The following is a 16,015-nucleotide window of genomic DNA, read 5'->3' as shown; positions in this document are numbered from 1 at the left end:
GTGAGGTATGGAGAGTTTTTTTTTTTCTAATGTGAAAGGTCTACGAAGGATTGGGTTAACGTACTATGTTAGTACGGTGCGGGAAGGCAAGGGCTACATAATCCGGGAGATTAAAGAACTTCGTGCAACACTGAAATTCGTAACCACGCAATTTTTTATTTTTACTTTTGCAGACTTAGTACTAGTGTGCTGCTGTCAATTCCCGATCTCAGTCTGGATCAATCAAAGTAGCTCCAGATTTGCAACCGCGTCTTAAATAACTCTGTCTATCTTCACCCAAATACTGCTCAATTTAATCTTAATTAACCTTGTTATTTACAGGTGGGCTTTTCAACTGCTTCGAAACACTAAAAACTCGATTGTTTTTTTAAATTTCGTGATTTCTGTGGTCTAAAAAAAATTACTTCACAACAGTCATATGAGAGTGACCAATTATTAATAACTAGTCGATTACTACGGACCGCAGTTTTGCAAAAATGGATTCAAACCGTAATTTTAGAAAGCTTACATATAAACATTTCAAGTTCTTTATAACTATTACTTATCTAAAGAAGTATAAATATTTCTTTACATAAGGATACAATTTACTTACAAATAAAATTTGAAAAATCTTTTATATAATTTATGTTTTATTAAAAAAGTTTTAAATCGTTTAAAATAAATGATGAAAACCAATAACACCTTTTTTTATTAAGTATCATCTTATTAGAAGTGGATTCATATGCATATCATTCTTGTTACTGAAACATTAGGTAGCTTTAACCTCGCTATTTCCCCTTACGCTGATAACACTGATGATATGGTTTAATATTCTACCAGTAGAATTCTATGTACTGCAGTTTTTTATTTTAAATCAAAGATAATCTAAATGAGTTTCAAGAAAAATACCTTCGTTGTGTTGATTCTGGTTGGTTTTCGCTTTCAGGATGAAAATACCTGCATTCGCCGAATAATTGAAATAATGTGGAACTCAAGGCCTTCAACCTTCGTTGCGCACCGAAAGTTCGCCTTTTATCCCAACGATAGTCGAACCTTTCGGGTCTCTTCGTAGAGACCGATAAACTTCGTAGAGACTATCTCTACACCATGATTCAAATACGCTTCCATCCTGATCAATACCCTCATAATATAAACAAAGTGGATCTAAAAAATCTTTCTTCATAAATCATGCAAAACAGCATTTTCCTATAAGAAAACTAATTTACTGCATGCTTGATTTTATCACTAAGATATTCACAGAAATTGAGAGGACACAACAGATCTGGTTTGAATCACTCTTTTGGTACGATGGAAACTGATCGTTTGGAATGAATTCATTCAGCATCATCTTTACTATTGTAAATACAATAGCAATACATGCTGAAATCCCAACCCTCTTCCCGAAAAGAATATAAAAGTCGTATATTAAACTAATACCGTGTCAATAAGAAAGAGAGACAGTCGACAGCTTATTACTTAACGACTAGAGACACAGCTAAGTAGAAGGTGTCCACTACCAGCTTGGTTTTCCAGCAGTCTTTGTGCACTGATACCCCTGGTTCATTTTACTTAACTGTTGGTAAAGTTATAGACAAAGATAAAGAAATCAAATCTGGATGGGCGATCAAGACATTTCAACTTTATTTATTCGTTCATTCCTACGTTTTTTCTCCTACTTACCAAATTTCAGTCTTAATCTTCTCATTGCATTGCAGATGGATTCTTACTTTCTTCTTACTGTTCAATTTTCGTCATAGGTGATGGTGCTTGTCAAATGTCAGAGTACATCAGCACTTTAATTATCTCCTATTCTCTTTCTCATTTCCATAGTTTTCCTGTTAACATTACTCCGTTCTGCACCTTCCGATTATCATTGGATTTTGTAACAATAATTCTAGAATAAGGTATTTAGACCTTCGCCTATGAGTACTCTTTGCATGTAACTTGTCTTTGTCCTGTCGGGATTGCCTTAGTGCCGGATGAAAAAGTCTCCGCGGGATGAAAAACCCTTTCACCGCAATATAAAACGTTCTAAATTGCCTTTAATTCAAAAGGCCAAATAAAGATTCTTGTCTCCTAGGACTGGATCATTTACTCCAATGACTGATTTGGTTGCTTTTTACATTTGTCCATCGATTTTTCATGGACAAATATTTTTCAGAAATGAATATCATCAGTTCCCTTGCATCTACGCATCAAAAGTCTGCAGCTAATCATCTAAAACCACATCAACCTCCATCTAAATATGTTCCGCTTTCATCATTGTTTTCGTGGCAGGAATAAGTTCGAGAAACACCCAGCAAAATTTGTCGATTGGGGGTGGACAGAAAAATATAAAACATCATTGTATGGGTAATATTTAATTCGGTTAACTTGGATTACCTCCATGACAAAAGACATGGAGGTAATGACAACGCAATTAAGAGTGAATCGTGGGTTCAGTACCTCCATCTTACAGGTCCTTGAATAGGACCTGTAAGATGGAATAAGGTCATGAAAATAGTTACTGAGGCCAATCAAGTAGTCCAAAATGACGTATTTACCAATAAACGCATGTTGGTGGTTCCTGCATGTTGCAATCTCGCTCCCAGCGCAGTGGGAGCGAGATTGCAACACGTGCGTGGTTCTTATTTACTGATACAAGAACCACGCACGTGTTGCAATCTCATTTTTGCGCATCGACATACAAGTGAGCGTTAATGTGCTAAAATTCATCAACATACATATTATAATTCAATCGTTATTCATTCACGAACTAAACTTCTCTATGTTGAAGAGTTGAGCAGCGCTGGTAGTAATACCAGTAGTTTATTAATATCGCTAGTAATACCAGTGATATTACTAGTGATAGTAATAGTAGTAGTAATAGTAATATAATAATATATACTATATTATACATGCAATAAAAACACTGTAACTATAAAATAAACAATCCAAAAGCTCAAATAAGCATCTTTTTTTGCTTGTCCTATTATAATTACGTAATAGTAAAATAGAGGGGGTCGATAAAAAGTCAAGAACCTCTTCAAGGGGTCGACGGGCAAATAACTTTGGCGACCCCTGCTTTAGTTACTTACCCCCCCACACACACACACCTGTTGTGCTAAAGCTGTTACAACCTCTTTTAAGCGTGGAATTTAAAATGTAAACGTGGAATTAAGTGTGATATTATAAGAACATAGTTTTAAACAAATATAAACAAATATAAAAACCTATCGAGCGACATATTCGTGGTCTCTGAAGGGTGCCTTTTAACACGGTCTGTGCAACAATTTTCTGAACAAAGATTTATAAAAGTAATTCTTTTTTATAAGCTACAGTGAAGCATCACTCATTTCCTTTGATGAAGTAAGGCTAGCAAAAGTGCATCAGATGGATTTTCACAAATCTCTTAAGACATGACGTGAAAAGGAGGGGATAAGATTACGTACTTGCATCGCTCAATGTATTATTTGCGATTATGTATGAATGTCATCCAGGAAAGGCTTTATTCCTTAATCATACCAAATCTTAACACCGTAGGCAGGCTTAGATACTCCAAATCTCCCCTTTAAAGACCAGATAAGAAACTTGTAAACAGCTGATTCTGTCAGGACAATTTAAATTTTTCTACGCATTATGAAAAGCAAAAGGAATGCTGAGAAGATATGCGCTGATCACCATTCACTTCGATTGCAAAGGATTGGTGTCATCAAACATGATGATTCATTGACTTCATGTTTTTTGCCATACTCTTTTCTTCCTTCGTTCGCACAAGAAACAGCAGAACTGGTGAACATCATGGAACGTTTTCAATTGGTGTCCAGCATAATTAAAATTGGGATTGAATCAACCTACATATATTCGCATGTGTCGAAACTTCTATTTTAGATCGTGAAACCAAACAGAAAAACATGTTTTTTCGACAGTTAGAAATCTGCCTTATAAGGTACCTTTTTTACCCTCTCCTGGACGTTTTATGGTTCCAATGTCTTGAATTAGTTTAATATTAAATTATTCTCTGGATTCATTAAAACCGATAATCTTGCTATATTTTTGATATAAAAATGTGTCATATTTTAAACTAAATAGTTTAACTGGGTGATAGCTTCTGATTATGATCTGTCCTGCTGTTATAGAATTGCTTCTCCAATCCTCTCCTCATTTCCCTTGTAGCAGCATTCAAAACCCCTATCTCAAATCCGGAGTTGAACTAATGCCTTAAGCACCAGCTTATCCAAAACTGAGTAAGCGGAACTTCTTTAATCCTAACTACCTTTTTGAAAAGTGGTGAGCAGCGAGTCTCCACCCTTCACCGATAGCGACTTCAAGCTATCAACGAATCAAAGAGAGGGATAATAATTAATTTTATTGTTCGAATCCTATCTAAGCTGTGAAAGGTCTTCAGTAACGGATTTTTAGTTTTCAATCCAAGTTGAATTACACCGATGATCTCGTATCCTTACTCGATATGTTAGTAAAGTCCACGTAACTCAACGTTTTCATGTAAAACCCTTTCGAGCCAGGAGTAGCGCAAGTATTGGAAGTTTTTTTGCTGATGTCAATCCCATCCACGAAAATATGCATGACTTCGAATGCTTAGTATAGATAGGGAGCTAAAAGTCATAATTCAGGAACGCTACTCTAGGAACCGAACGTGAACTATTTTCGCCCGACTTGCTCCTCTCCCTCTGAACAATTCTGGTATCGTATCAGTTCAAAAATCGTCTACAACCACCAGCACCCATGCCATCGTTTTATTCCCACATATAGCCCGTTGGTTGCTGAGCGAGTACGACACCCTCTCGACCAACCAGGATGCCAACTTATAATCTGTTGAGGATAACTGGCTGCCGTTTTTTTTTTTTTATTCCGCTGTTGTTAAATACTAATCCCGCCACAAAAAAAAGTTGTAATCATATCACACATTAGTACGATACACTTGAACCCACTAGACAAACAAGGAAGCAAAAAGTTTGATGATCCTTGTGGTGAAGGTATCATTTAAGAATTATTGCTAAACTGGGTTTTCTTCTTGAATATGTCACATACTATATCTTGTGTCGGCCACCATACGACTCCACGTATTACGAATAGATCCTAATTCAAAGAGGAAATATCTTATGTCGATATTGACCCTTACTTTCACTGTCCCTCGTCTATTTTAGTGTTGCTCCTAATCACGTAGCCCTATTCGGGTTTGTCGTTCTATGATTTCGGAAACTGAGTTTTGTGAAATGAATTCAATAAAATTATTATTATTATTATTACTGTTACGTGACACCTCCAAGAAATCATCGCGTGAGGGTAGTCTACTCTATTGCTCTACACACACACACACACATCTCACCAAATCCCCTACTCTACAAATTCGACAACTACACAGAGTGACACTACTAGCATCAACGCCATCTACCATCTATTAATAACAACAGCATTTTTTTTTCCTGTAAATTTTGAATGTTCTCATTGCTGATTTGCCTTAAATGGTATGTAAAACGAATTTCTTGGAGAAAACACGTTGCTACACCCGTATGGGATTGGCTAATTCATCTGAAGTTGACAAAGCCCATATGGAGATTCCTTCCGTCACGGCGAGAATTGAAAGCAGGTCTTTACCAATCGAAGAGACATATGTTTCGTTGTTCTTTGAATGCCGTACGGAAGGGTTTTAATTGAGCAAAAATTTTCGGAAAGTCACAATTCCGACCTATCGTTTTAATTTAAATAATCTTTTCAATTTAAAATGAAATAAACCTTTTTACTAAAAATAAAATTCTGAAGAAAACTTAATCAGATAATAAAATAAATTTGAAAATAAAATAATAACAGTCACACCTTTCTGTAGAAAGTATACACTTTATTAATATTCACTCCAGTTAAAGAGTTTTTGGTGGAGATGGAATCAATCGACTGTGAGATGCGGTGATTGATTCATTCAATCCAATACCCTTGGAGGGTAATGGATGGCAATGCTGTAACCAATGAAGTTCCAACTGAGGCTCGGCTATTGCTGTTACCCTCCTGCCACGATCAGAGCTTTAATAATAGCTCAATAACACCTTATACCTAAACTGTCCTTTACAGATAACGGGGAAGATAAAAAGCATTATTATTGCTTCACCCCTTTAAGCCAGTCCTTATAAGGACTATAAGTTTTTGGTGGCTGGAAATGGGATTAAGAATCCAATACCCTTGGAGGGTAATGGATGGCAATGCTGTAGCCAATGAAGTTCTAACTGAGGCTCGGCTATTGCTGTTACCTTCCTGCCATGATCAAAGCTTTAATAGCTCAATAACACCTTATCCATACACTGTCAGCTACAGATAACGGGGAATAATCTTTTCAATTTAAATAAAAAGCATTCTTGCTTCGCCCCATTAAGCCAGTCTTTATAAGGAGTTTTTGGTGCTGAATAAGCAGTTGCCTTTCTGATTTGTGCTGGAAGTATTAAACCTTGGTTCCTGGTTAGGTTATCTGTATCTGTAGTGTGTGCGACCATGGCTGCTTCTTTAATAGATTATATTTTGAAAAAAGATAAATGTCTCCCCGTGTGGTTGCCGGGATAAGAATAGCACCAATGCAAATCCAAGCATGTCGTAAGAGGCAACTAATTGGACTCTGAAATTCGAGAATTTGAGTTCGCTCTCTAAAGGTTTTTGCCTTAAGGGAGCAATTTGAGTCTCCGGGGAAGGTGGTTTCCGGCACGGCCCGATGAGGGGCTTTGTCCGTGAATGCTTTTCCTCGGAATATGACCGGTTCTGCTCGCTGGTGGGGGGGAGCCAGTCACTGAGTAGAGCCAACGCTGAGATATGGACAGTCTTTCGCCCACTATGGAGTGGCCTAGAGATCGTCTTAATTTTTAGGATTGGCTTTACTTAAGTATCACCATATTTTCCTGGTCCAAGTATGCTCTTACCAAATATCTGAAATAAATTCTGGATAAAGTGTTTCTAGACAAAATGCGCTACATCTGCATACTCAGTATTCACTGCAACAGCTGCAGAAATATCAACTCTAACCCGTTGTTTTAGGACAAAGGACATCGCCCTCACAAAACATTATGGAAACATTATCATGATGTTTCCATTCCCTTATTCAACTCAGCCGTAACATTGTTATAAAATATGAGAAAATTGCTAAAACATGAACTTTCTTTAGTAAATCGATGCTGTTTTTTACAGAGTACGTATATCTTGTTTGTCTCCCCATTTCTGAATGCGAGTATCTCAGCAACTTCTCTGAAATCTTCGCTACCACACCAGAGATACTGATAGGTCGGTAGTTAGACACATCAGTTTTGTACGACGATTTTATACAATGGTACTATCATACATTCCTGGGGTATCATTCCTGAGCTGAGACTCAACTCATACAAACAAGTGAAAGGCGTAGCCAATTCGGCTGAACATTCCTTTAGCAAAAGGGCTGATATTCCATCTGTTTCTACAGACAATATCTTATTCCCGTTATGCCACAGCTCCTCATCCTCATTTTCATCAACCTCTAACTCTTCATCCATCAACGTAGCAGTTGCACCATGTTACATACACCGGGTTGATATATATCTTTACAAAGTGAGCACTCATTAACTGAACAATCCCCTTAGCTTCCGACACTCGAGTAGCATCTGCATTCAATTAAGTTATTCTTCCACATTCATTCATTCTTTCTTTTGCTTGCGGCATAACGATAAAATTCTTTTGGATTGCCTTTGCATGGCCAATTTCTTTTCATGATCCGATTTAGTTTCTTCACAATACTCTTCATTACTTTTCTGGCCTGAGATTTATAAATTTCATAACTCACTCTTATTCTCACGATATTCTTTCCATGTCATATTCTCCTTGTGGATCTCGTGCTTGATAATGTTGCACATCCATTTCCCTCCCAACCTATTTCTTCTTCGAGCATTAGGGATACATTCAGATACCGCCTCATTTAATCACTTGTTCAAGGATTCCCCTTCATTGCTGACATTTTCCCATTCGGTAACTGATACACAACAGGATCAAAGATAATATTTTCATAAGTTGATCATAATTTCCAGTTTTGAAGTTCGGCATGTAACCTGTTTTAATCGGAGCATCAATGTAGTTAGATACTTCCCAAGAAAGTACAGAATGATTACTATCACAAATTGGTGGTAAAATAACCATATTTTTCACAGAGATCCCTGCTGACGCTATGAGCCATTCGGACACTCTTCGACATCGAGTTTCTTCTTTCACATGCTGATTGAGAAATTTGTCTTGCAACAATGCAATAAATTTCTCTTTTTTCTTATCATTTCCAAATACTTATCAATTCTTCTTCTTCTTCTTCTTCGTCTGCAGCTTCTCCCACTTAAGTGGAGTCACTGCTGATGATGAGTCTCCTCCACATCCTCCTATCTTGGGCTGTCACCACATTCAAGTTCTTCATCCTCAAGTCCTCTTCTACCAGCTCCCTCCATCTCCTCTTTGGCCGCCCACGCTTCCTCCTTCCTTGCACATCCATCTGCATCACCTTGTTCCCACATATTCGTCCCTCCTCCTCATCACATGACCAAACCATCTCAACCCTGTCTCCTGTATATTCGCTGCTAAGTTCGTAACTTTCACTGTTCCCCTCACATAGTCATTTCTCAGACGATCCTTTCTGGTCACACCACACATTCACCTAAGAATTCTTATCTCTGCTACGTCCATCCTGCTAATGTTATTTTTCCTCAGGGCCACAGTTTCTATAGCATACGTCATAGCTGGCTTCACTGCTGTCCTGTAGATTTTGCCTTATAGATTGATCGGCACCCTCTTATCGGATAGCACTCCAGCAATCTTCCTCCAACTCGCTTGTATCTTGCATCCCACTTACGTCTCAGCTCCTCCTCTTCTTCCACTGTTGAACCTAAGTATCTAAAGTCCTTCACCTTCCTGATGACATTTCCTTCCAGCTCTAGATCTGTCTCTTGGCCGCCACCCACTACGCAACACATATACTCTGTCTTACTTCTGCTCAGTCTCATACCTCTCTCTTCCAGTACTTTTCTCCATCTTTTCAGTTTAGTTCCCGCTTCTTCTCTTGAATCTGCACACAGCAAGATGTCATCTGCATACAACATTGTCCAAGGCGCATCTTCTCTCATCTCCTCCGTCACCACCTCCATCACAATTTTAAACAGAAACGGACTTAATGCTGACCCTTGATGCACGCTAACTGTTACTTGAAAACTTTCTGTCTGTCCCAGACAGGTCCGAACACTTGGCTTCATATTTCTGTACATCTCCCGCACCAACCTGACATATTTCTCCGGAACCTTCTTCTCCCTCAGACACCTCCAGACGTCTTGCCTTGGCACTCGATCGTATGCTTTCTCCAGATCAATAAATGCCAGATGTGGCTCCCGTTGTTTCTCTCGAAACGTTTCCATCATCTGCCGTAACCCAAAGATAGCATCTGTTGTTGATCTACTAGACATGAAGCCAAATTGTTCCTTTGCAATCTCCACCTCCTTCCTCAATCTTCCATCAAGAACCCTTTCTAGGATTTTCATTGTGTGAGACATCAACTTTATTCCTCTGCAATTTTTACAGTCTTGTGCAAATACTTATCAATATTTGGAAAATTAAAGTAATCCATAATGATCACTCGTTTGATACCCAGAAGGCTAAACTGGCGATGCATTTCTTCGTCCCATGCATCTGAGCCGCCAGGTCTGTAACCATGCCCAACATATATTTCATTCTGTTAACTTCCACTTCACATCAGATAGATTCAAACTCACCGCTACATGAGATAGTGTTACCATCATAGTTTTCTTGTGTTTCTACCCTAACCGGACTTAAGTCATATGATATCATTAGTAGCACTCCTCCTCCTCTCCTATCTCTTCTGTCATTCCTAAAAATAGTATATCCATTACATTCGATCCCCCTTACCATATCTGATTCTGATAGCCAGGTTTCACTAATGCCAACAATTTTAGGCCGTATTCATCGTATTCAATAAAGCAACGAATTCAACTCCGTTGTTTCTGAATGCTTCCGCCATTTGTGTATAGACATAATAATTTACCATATAGCCCATTCTTATATATCTGATATGCAATCTATTTGGTCTTGTTCTAGAATTTTCTCTTTTCCCTCCCAAGACCTACTTAAAAGGTCCGAACCCAAAGCATATTTTTCCACCTCTTCGCCACAAACATAACCATGTTCGAAGACATTCATATTTTTAACACGTTTGCATACCATAGCTGAACTTGCACACACATATTTCAGATTCGACCCTTGATGATGATCTAGTTTTCCTCCCTCTCAACATGAGGACGCATACCAAAAAGTAATTTCTTCAGGCTCTTCCATCATCTTCCATCAGTCAATGAGCCTAATGACAATCACAGATATCCATGAAAAGATGGGATTCGAACCCACCGCTTGTTTCTTGCATTGTGAATATGCTAACCACTCGGCCAGTCAGGTTCTCAAAATGTGATGTGGTCACCACGTCAAATTTTGATTCACCAAAAGGCTTTTTATGAAGCCTTTTTATAAAGGCTTATTATAAAGCTTTTTATAAAGGCTTTTTATGAAGCCTTTAATGAACCAAAAGGCTTCATAAAAATGCGAGACATAGAAGAGGAGAAATCGTACTAAGTAATCCTCATCTCATCAATTTACTCCAATACCTTACTTATTCGTTCAGCTTACGTCTTATGCTTTTCTCTTAATATTTCATTAAGGAATATTTCTTTGAAATAGCTATCATCATTATCATTTCACTTACCTGTAAATCTAAAATCGGCGCTTGATTGTTAACATCACATTCAATCTTAATGAATCAACTCCTTCTCTTTGACTTCATCTAAATCTTTTCATTTCACCTCACTGCTTTCTTCCGAGAAAATAGATAAAAACCACCCGATAGATTCCCTCTTCAGTTGCTTACCCACAGTTCCCCTTTTGTACGAAGAGTGTTACAATCTTCCGAATTGGAGTTAATATTGTAATTAACATCGAAATGAAATGTGAGATTATACAGAATCATGCAGGAGCGACATCTGAAGTGTGCCCTTTTACAGTGTATATGCAATAATTTGCTAAGGAAATATTAAAGTAACTATTTTTGAACAGAACCGATTTTTTATTGAAGTAATGCTTAAGCTAGCAAAATTAGTATTACGTTGATTTTGGGCGAACTTCTTAGCAAGACATGGCGGTGGAAGATGGGAAATAAGTAACATGTCATGAACCGTTAACAAAACAAAATCATATTTAGTACTGATTTGACTGTATACAGGTATGTGTTGCACAATAGGAGTAAGTAAAACCCAAACATTACTCTACCACCATCCTCGAAGAATACCTGTTTCGGAAATATAACTGATAATACCCTTATACCCGTTCCATATCAAAATACCCATAATCACACGCACTTGAACACAGGTCCTCTGACGGAGGTATTCTGTCGCCTGTCTCAGACGTTCAGGTGATAAAAGCCACTGCTTGTTTGATTCCTGCGTAAGGCATTGATGTTTCTGAACTCCTTTTTTTTTGGATGAGCCTTGCATCGCTCACTGAAGTTTAAAAAGGTGAAATTTTAGCTTACTTGGTGCTTGTAAGCATTGGGAATGCCTGATCGAGAGTGCAGATGAGTACAAGTTAGATAGTTTACACAGAAAGTACCTCATCTGTTCTCAATCTGCGCTTCATCTGGTTAAGGCTTCCTCTTTCTTACCTTCCTTCTCTACTTCAAAGTTACCCCGTTTCCGCAGGAGATTTTCTGATTGAAGGAGTCTTCTTGGAAAGCGGAAACTGTAAAGTGTATGAGAGAGAGAGAGAGAGAGAGAGAGAAGACATATATTAATATAAAGAAATCTTTTGATACCCAATTCCGATGGGATTCAATAGCAATATCTAAGCTACAGTCAATATTTCTTCCTATAATCATTAGAATAATATAAAGACAGACGCAATAATTTATATTGCGTCTGTTTTGACCTGGTTGCACGAATGTCTAGCATATCAGCTCTCTTACAAACTGCGAGTTGGAATACTGCCGTGGACATGAATGTTTGTGATTGTCTTTAGGTGGGAGGTGGATTTCATTGCATCATGTGAGGCCATCTCCTTGCTTACACGTTTATCACCTTTCTCTGGGGGAAGATGCTTAAAACTTAAAGTAATAATATGCTTTAGTGAGACACTTATCTCGAAATATAACTTTCAGATGAGGTTCTCACTGCATCTTCAAAGTGAAAATCACAACGAAGAAGTGCATTCCCCCTTATCGCGATGTTATTTCAGAGATACCCATTTATAAATGTAATTGTTTCATTCTACTTTATACTCGTAACGTTATTACGCACGAAAAATAGTTTCTTCATTGATTTGCCGAATGATTTCAGCTTTGTTGTGTATTCGAAATTCTGACACATTTAAGCTCTCAATAAAACACTGAGAAAATCAACCGTTAGCACGTGATACACTTTTATAAATTATATTTTCCATGCCATGTATTTGTACTAAGTGAGCAGCATAACAGAGAAACTCTATTGGGTGGTAAGGTGCCCATGTTAAACGCCTGTTTTTCATCCTTCCAGCATCAACACGCTAATCACTTATTATAATACGCCTGCAACAAATATGTGACAGATGGATTCGTGGTGTTAATTGTAAACCCCTTCCTCAGGATGACCACTCAGCGAAAACATTTTGTACCAACTTATGCAGGAAAAAGGTACTAAATCTGAAACAACAGCTAGATTTTTATATAACATTTTACGTAAATAATGTAGCATTAAAATTTCAGTTATTTAATATGCTAGTTACATATATACAGGGGTTAGAACTCAGAAGAAAAACACGGAAGTATTTATTCATTATTTTTAACAGATTCTGCTAAATTATTTAACTCTTCAGAAATAGTAAAGTCTGTGGGTCATGAATGTTTCAATTTTTCTTTTGTCAAAAGGAGTCCATTCATGAAGGGAGTTTGTAGATGATTGCTTATTTTATTTTTATTTATTATCACTGCTGAAAAAATTCTTTCAGTTGCTGCTGATGAATGAGGGAGGTACAATACGACTTTACTAATGCTGTTAAATTAGGAAACATTTTTTCTCTTACCGCATTTTTCATTTCAACTACTTTATTCCAACAAATCATGAATTCTTGACTTTTTTCCAATGCCTCTACAGTCCTCAATAGTTGCCATTCTCTATCGAGGTCTTCATAACTATTTTCTTCAACAACATTAGGAAAATTTACAGCAAGTGGCATTATACTGTATTAACAGTCTGATTTGCACATTTCAGGATTTAGCATCGCTAAATGTTTTAATACAGGATGTTTTAAAACGTGGTCAACATAGAAGGAACAAACATTTCACTTTGAAGTGTCTTATGTCTCTTTCTGGAACTTCACTCTTATCTAAACTCATTAGAAGGGCTTCCACTCTCTCCCCTAGATATACATTTTCTATGTCTCTGAAAACTGACCATTGTCAGCTGGATTTATCTTTTCAATTGGTGTATTTGTAACATATTGAGATTTCATGAAATATTTCATGATCATTTTAATTTTATATGCTACTGATGAAATTGCAAGGCACTGAAGATGAAGACGATATTCAGTGCCTTGTAATCTAAATTTATATTTACTGCTGTTGGTAGGATGAATGCTAAGAAGAAAAAATATTCCTTAATTAAGGGATTTTGTAGCGTAGTTAAAACTGATTTGGCTTGCTCAATTCCATCTTCTACTGCGTTCAAGATAAAGTATGAAACCAAAGCATTCCATTTTTCTACTATTTTTTGCACAACATCATGCATTCAGAGCCAACGAGTTTTACCCAACCTCAGAAAATTATGTGGTTTAAAGTTTGATAGTTCCTGAATTTGTTTAAATTCTGTTAATCTTTTCGGTGTCTTTTGTATGAAATTGTAAATATTTGCACTTAATTCTTCTAATGAATTTGGTAGTTTCTTACATGCTTCAGCTGCACATAATTTAAAGCTGTAACATATGCATCTGGCGACATATAATACACATAATATACATGTACATACAATTTATATAATACCTATAATACACATATTTATATAATACATATAATACACATATTTATATAATATATACAATTTAATATAATTGCATACAAATTTTTACATGTGGTTCAATTCAGATTCCAATTTATCTCATACTTTGTACAGTGTGCATGTCATATATTACAAAAATTCGTGTGTTATTAGTAGTAATAACACACGAATTTTAGTAATAATTTATAATCAGTTTAGTTCAGTTACACAGGATAGACTACATGATTATCTATCTATCTATTTATATATATATATATTTTTTTTTTCAGTACAGAATGCTAGGAAAATATCTCATTTTCCTAGCATTCTGTGAATCATAGGAAAATATCTCATTTTCCTATGATTCACTTTTTATTCAATAGATTGTAATATTTACTTGTTTCTTTGGGAGGCATTTCTGATTTCTTCCTCGAAGCTTTGCAGAGCGTATGTGAGGAATAATAATAATAATTATTAATATTATTAAAATTAAGTGGATATTGATCCCACATTGTTTTAAAACCGAATAAGCAAGAATAGCGTTCAGAACTTTACCCACCTTTGCAACGAGTTGCCCGAGATTATACTACGTACTAGGACTACTTGTATTGGCTCACGCTAGTAATCGTCGATACTTTTATAGTTTACTATATATTCAGCATCAAACTCTCTGATTCCAATGTTTGAGTTTCTTATTCGGTTTTAAAACAATGTTGGCTTAATATCCCTTTAATTTTAATAATGTTTGTATCGCCGAAATGAAGCCTATTGGCTATTTATATTTAAGTAATAATAATAATAAAGATAAACATTGCCTATATACAGGGTGTTCTGGATAAATTTGACAGTTTCGTAAGGAAAAAGAAAATCTTCTTTGTATCTATTAAATTTAATGAATTGACAAAAAAACATTACAGGCAGAGTTAATTACAATACTATCAACAAGATTTACTCAAAATAACCACCATTAGCATCGATCACAGCTTCAATTCTGCTTCGGAACCTCGAACAAGCTGATGCTACAGTCTCCCTGGGAAGGGCCGCAAAAACTGTTTTAATTTTATCAATTAACTGGGCTTTTGTATTACTGGAAGTGCGATTGGTGTCTTTTTCAACTGCGCCCCATACAAAATAATCCATGGGGTTAAGGTCTGGGGAGTTTGGAGGCCAAACATTTGGACTGGTGAAGTCGTAGAAATTTTCAGACAACCATTTTTGACTTTTCCCAGAGGTGTGGCAAGGGGCCGAATCCTGCTGCCATACATACGGCCTACCATTGGCTACCCTTGTTATCCAGGGCTTCACTACAGTTAGCAACTCCACGAACAAAGCCCGAATTCCAATGCCAGGGTTCTTCAACACCTGTTCCTGCAGATTTGAGAGGAATTCTGCTGTACGAACGCAATCAGATCGTCTGCTAGGGATCTTTCTTCTTGCTACATCCTCGTAGTCACCATTGCAAGTCTCTAGTTCATGCCTGATTGTTTTTACTGTATTCAGGGAGCATTGGGCAGCAGTCGTAATATCCTTATTTTGATGGCGGGCACGAATCATCATGATACAAGTTATTCTCTTCCATGATTCAGGTGGGTTCCAGCTATCCATCCTTTCTGACATCTTGTATATGAATGAAGAAGGGTCCAAACTTTTAAATGAAGAGAAGTGTGTGTTAATACATGTAACTTACGGAAAAATATAATTAATTATAAATATGTCAAATTTATCCCGAACACCCTGTATATAATTTTAAAAACCTTCAAATAATAAATTTCTTTCTAGCATTAACTGTATACCTGTGCTGTATAGAGTTAATGTAATCTTATCATGAAAAGCATAAGTTGGCAAATTGTATTTATATGTAAATAATTATGATCCTACTTTCCACATATATATATTTAATTAGTTATATATGATCCTACTTTGCACATATATTTAATTAGTTATATACATACCTGTTCATCTGGAAATGCAGACTATACAACGCAGTATAGTCTGCA

Source organism: Typopeltis vanoorti, chromosome 7 (assembly GCF_054136105.1).
Source record: "Typopeltis vanoorti isolate ZY-2024b chromosome 7, IOZ_Tvanoo_1.0, whole genome shotgun sequence".
NCBI lineage: Eukaryota > Metazoa > Arthropoda > Arachnida > Uropygi > Thelyphonidae > Typopeltis > Typopeltis vanoorti.
The sequence above is the reverse complement of the archived record's forward strand: the minus strand, read 5'-3'. Positions refer to the sequence as shown.